This window comes from Cupressus sempervirens, chromosome 8, assembly GCF_028749045.1.
Source record: "Cupressus sempervirens isolate cs-2001-9-10 chromosome 8, ASM2874904v1, whole genome shotgun sequence".
Taxonomy (NCBI): domain Eukaryota; kingdom Viridiplantae; phylum Streptophyta; class Pinopsida; order Cupressales; family Cupressaceae; genus Cupressus; species Cupressus sempervirens.
In genome coordinates, this window is record NC_143125.1 from 822136271 (window position 1) to 822142270 (window position 6000).

Below are 6000 nucleotides of genomic sequence, written 5' to 3' on the forward strand. Positions count from 1 at the left end.
ACATGTCTTTTTACATTTGCACAATGTATCATTAAAAACCATTTTAGTCCATCTATCTTCACGCATTTTTCAATTCTTTTTAGATATCATGAGAAAAGGTTTTTGTTTTATTAAACATAATTCTTAGAGGATACCAATTAGCTCCTATTATCATGACTTGAAGAAAGCCAGCTGCCTCAACTCTTGACAGATTTACAAAATGTTATCTAGTACATGTCTTCTAATTTTATGTGGCTTATTATTCTCACATTCCCTTTTGGTGATGGCTATTGAATTCATAGTTGACTAGCATGCGAATTTTTTTTTCCTATATTGATCTTCTTTTATTATTGTTGACATGCCTCCACAATGGTAGATACACAATATGTGGTAGAGAAGAGTAAAGCTATAAGAAGACTAGAAAAAACTAAAAGCTAAAATTAAAATTTAGAAGTATTAGGAGAACGATTCTGATAATTTTCTCCCTATTGATATAAATATCTCAATAACTAATACATTAGAGTAGGAAATAACCCTCATATCGATAAGATTGGCCAACAAGATGCATATTGGATATATTCTATGATATTTGGTTTCTATCATCTGAAGAACCCAAGTCATGAGCCATATGAACCATAGTATATGAATGAGGGGCACCTATATGCTTGTTTGACGAGTTAATAATCCATCTATAGAAGCACCAAAATTTGTTGAGAAGATGAAAACAAGAGATTTGGAGCAAATTAAAGGCAAATGCAAACACATATTAATTGGTCGAAGTCATTCTTAGCATAGATATTAGAGTGGTTATAAGGGGAAAGCTTTCTAGAACTTTCTGTTGGACCATCTTTCTAGAAGGGGAGATAAAAATTTACTTAATATGTAATTGTCCATTGTAATTTTTATCAATTTTTTTCTTAAATTGCAATTTTCTCATTAATATTTTGTTGAGAACCAATAAGAGTAGAGTAAATTAGTATTTTTTAGATTTATAAAATATGTAAAAAGATTTGAACCATAGGAAAGACATGGAACTATAAAAAAATCTTAAATTTGATTGGTTGAATTAAATGACAATATAGATCTAAATAGGTGCATTAGTTATGAAACTAATAATGGATGAAAACAAAAAAATTATGTGTTGTTTTTATATTAAACAACAAAAAAATAAGGGTGTTTTCCTTATTACAACTAAAACTACATGCAAACATCAAGAACTATGATAGTTTAAAAATAAATTATAAATCATATTATAAATTATTAAGGTATTTGGCAAAATAATAGCTATATCTAACAACATACTATAAACTACTAATGTCTTCACCTAGAACTAAAGTGTAGAAAACTAGCAAAAATATTAAGAGTTCTAACATAAAACCCCCATGGATGATAAATATTGGCAACAAAAAAAAAAGATAAGCATGGGCAACATACTTGATATCACAACCAAAGTGGTGGAACAAGTGTCTCTAATCCTCGCTTCAATCTCAAGCACTTCATTATAGTTCCCTTGATTCTCAACATCTTTTCCCAACATTTTATGCATTAGGTACAAGGTATTAGTTGAGTTGTGTCATACTGGGTTTGTTAGGAATGTATTCAGTGCTCCCCTCAGGATTCATGACAAGGGCTTAACTGCCTCCTATGTACTATAAGTTGGGTGGTTGTATCAGGCATTGACAAATTGGTCTTTTGGTGCAATGGAAACCCCACTCTAACAAGTGGTATTAGAGCTTGGTTACGGGTTTGAATCCTTAGACACTCGGGTAATGTTGAGGGGGAGATTGTTAGAAATTTGTTTAATGCTCCCTCAAGATTTGTAACAAGGGCTTAACTGCCTCCCATGTACTATAAGTTGAGTAGTTGTATCGAGCATTGATAGATCGATCTTTTGGTGCAACGATAACCCCACTCTAATAGGATTAGGTCAAGCCACTCCATTTCAATGTTGTAAGAGATCTATTATAGTTGTTATTCATGGATTTCTCTAAACTTTCATTAGCTTTACTTTCACCTCCTTCCCCATAAATCTCCTTTTCTTTCACTTCTCTATAGATTTACCTGTCCCTTGATCCCTATCCACATCTTCTGATTCATAATCAACCAATTGGACCTTCTTTTCCTTATGCATTGAGCAACTTGCCAAGTTACAAGATCTTCTCAAATTGCTCTCATTTTTTTCTTACTCTTCTCTAGTCTCTTCCTGTTCCTCACTAATTGCCTCCTAGAAGGTAAAATAAATATTTATTGTTATAAAAACAAAAAAATTCTATATAAATTATAACTTATGTCCAATACAAATGGGTCAAGACTAACACCAAAAATAATTAACAAAAATTTATATTTAGTGAGACTATACAATGTGTTTATTTATCATGTTCATCTTTTATATTTGTGATAGCACAAATTATTAATATGAGATACTCCATGCATGTGCATTGTTGTCCCAATAGTTGTGCACATAGGAATAATCTTTTTCATGATGGTATTACTATAATGAGCATATTATTTTATTAAATAAGTATATTATTTTATAATATATATAAAATTATAGTGGATGTCTATGATATTTTATTTTCACGTTGATGATTGGATGTAAGGGTTATAGATTATTATAGGATACATGTAAAAATATCAAATTTGAGTGCAAATCTCTAGATTCCTAAAATTTTGAACGAGGATTACAAAATGTTTCACCCTCTCATGAAACTATGAAGGCTTACATTCTAATCATATTCAATGTTGACCCTGCCATGATTGAACTTGAATAATAAAGGAAAGAGATGATGCAGGAGCATCCTAGGTGTAAGGGAAATCTCGCATCACCCAAAAAATATTTCTATTTCCAATTTTCTAGTTTTGTGTTTCCAATAAGGGTTATTCTTGTGCAGAGATGTTATTTGTGCAAGCTTGCTAGTTTCAGTAAGTTGGTATTATGTGCTTAGAATTTTCTAATCTCACATGTGGGGGTTCATCTTAGGCATACCAGCCTGCCAAATGAGTTATATTATCATATCATATGTATTAGTGCAATTATTGCAGATTTTTTATATAAATTTTGGGTATCCAAACTTCAGGTCTAACAAGGAAGGCCTAAATGGATCTGAAATAAGGTGAAACATCAACTGGTGGATGCTTGCACAATCAACACTATAGAAATATTATTGAGGATTCTAGAATGGGGCTATAATATCCTATCAAGTCAACAGTTTGCTAGTTATGGTTTCCAAAATTAGACCCATCCGAAAATATAGTTTGTAATTTGTCTTGAGTGATCCTATGTAATAAAGTGTAATAAAATAATATAATATGAGGTTGGTCAGCCTCAAGGGTTAGGGATTATTGTCTAGAACCTTCTCAGGCAGTGAAAAATGCCTATATAAGGAAGGCCCATAGGTTATCTAGGCAATTTTGGGTGATAGTTGTAGCGTTGTCTTGGAGACTGTTGTAAGGAAGGTGCCCATGTGCATTTGCATATTGTAATTTTATAATTCCACATTTCTGGCAATAATAAGAAGCTCCTTTTTTTTCTCTCAAATTGTCTTATTTCTTTTTTTATGTTGTGTGTTGTGGTATTAAGGGGAGCACCCTTCATCAAGTGCAACAGAGCGAGCATTCCTGAGTGTGTAAACATGTCATCGACTGGGAGGTAGTTTGCACCAAGACTATGGTTTGGGCTAAGCATGTGGATAAATCATTGATTGTGAGGTAGTTTTAAACAATAGTGCAAAAATGCCTCCACGAAGATAGCATGGTGCTAGAGGTGTTACACTTGAGGTTTGAGGCCTTCAAAGGAAAATGCAACAATTGCAAGAACATAAGCGTAGAGGGATGAATCTCATTGTAAGAGATGGGAGTGAGGATGGAAGAGAAAAAGAATGAAAGATTGATTAGGGAGAAGAGGACATTTTGAACCTAGAAAAAAAAAAGCTTTTTAGGGACATTTCCAAGCTTGAAAAAAGGCCTAAATTTGAGGTTTCCACATTTTTGAGAAATATTAACCCAAAGAAATTGATCTATTAGATCAATGGATTAGAAGAAAACTTTGAGTATGAGGATATTGAAGATCCAGATAGGGTCAAATTTGTGAAGGCCAAACTGAAGGGTCACACAAAGATATGGTGGCAGGAAATTCAATCAGAGAGAAATAGGAGAGGGAAAGATAAAATCATCAAATGGGATCAGATGATAGATAAATTGAAGCAACAATTCATTCCTGTGGATTATGAGCTTGATCTTTTGAAGAAAATGCAAGGGTTGAAGCAAGCGATAAGATTCGTTCAAGAGTATATCAAAGAGTTCTACTAACTTCTCATTAGAATCGACCATGTAAAAATTGATAAGGAGAAAGTCACCCATTATCTTAATGGGTTGAGGACAAGAATTCAAGAGGAGTTGAGTCTGGTTCGAATGACCAATATTGAGGAGACATACATTTTTTCCCTAAGAGTTGAGGAAAAGTTGAACAAAAAGTTTGATAACAAAAAATATTGGTAGAGGTCACGGTGGAAGATCTGGTAGATGGTCTTATGGAGGTCGAAATGATGATCAAAAGAAGAAGGATGAGGCTAGCAGTAGAAACTAGGATCAGAGGGGGAAAATAATTTCCATGACTAGAATACTAGAGATCAGAGAGGAAGAGGAAGAGGGAAAGGATCTAGTAGAGGAAGTTTTTGTGGAACCTATTTTCATTGTGGAGAAGAAGGGCATAGGGCATTTAAGTGTCCTCAACACCAAGGAAGAACTGATAGAATAACTAAAAGGTAGGACAAAGTTGTGCATATAGGCAAAGGTGCCAAATCCTTACATTATGGAGATGCTAAAAAAGGAGAAGTCCTAGTTAATAGAATTGTCTTATTGAGTGGTGAGAATGAACCTGGTCAAAGGAGGAGCTTGTTTTGCACCAAGTGTGAATGTGAAAATAAGTGTTGTGATTTGATGTGATTATTGATGGTGGAGGTACTAACAATCTAGTATTATAAAAGCTTGTCACAAAAATTAATCTCAAGAGGTAGAAACACCCACGTCCATACTGTATTGCGTGGGTGCAAGAAGACCACAAGGTCATGGTCAATGAGTAGTGCCTACTGAAGTTCAAGATTAAAAGCTACTAGGATGAGGTTCTTTGTGATATCATACCTATGGACATATGTCAAATATTACTAGGTAGGTCGTGGCAGCTTGACACACATGATGTTCATGATGGGCGTGCAAATATGTACTCTTTGACAAAGGATGGAGTGAAACCTAAATTGAATCGATTGAAGGACAAAGAAGAAAATGTATGTAATGTTGTCAAAATATGTATTTTTGATGGAAAGTAATTTCTTGAGGGTATGCGGCATGATCGTATGTGTTTTACTATATTTCTCAAAGAAGCTAAAGAAGAAGTAGAGGAGGTACCTACAAAACTTACATATTTGTTGGATGAGTTTCTAGATATTGTGTTAGATAATGTACCCAATGGATTACCCCTAGTGAGGAATCACCATAAGTTAATTCCAAGAGGTAGTTTTCCAAATAAGGCAATACACATAATCACACCAGTAGAAAGTGAAGATTTGAATAGACAAGTTCATTAGTTGTTGTAGAAGGGATTAATTCAAGAGAATCTAAGTCCATGTGTTGTACCTGTCAACCCTAAAGGCAATATTAGTATTGTCTTTTAGTGCAAAACACTTAGTATCTAAGTAATGTTTATTGGTTAACACTACGACTGAGCCACTATATAGGTCGAAAAAGTATAATGGTGAAGTGTACATTAATTAGTTCATACCGAGTGATAGTTAATGTCGAGTATACATCAGTGTCATCAACCAGTTCAGTTAGTGTTGAGATAACATAGGAGCCTAATAATTCAGAGATGGAAGGTAGTGTGGTTGTTGAGTGATTAAAGAGACAACGAATGTTGAGTGAGATATAGGGGCTTACAGTATAAGCCGAGTAGAGCTGAAGTTGAGAGACAACATAAAGAATGACATGACTAAGCATCAAAAGATTATTAATATTGAGTAAGACTAT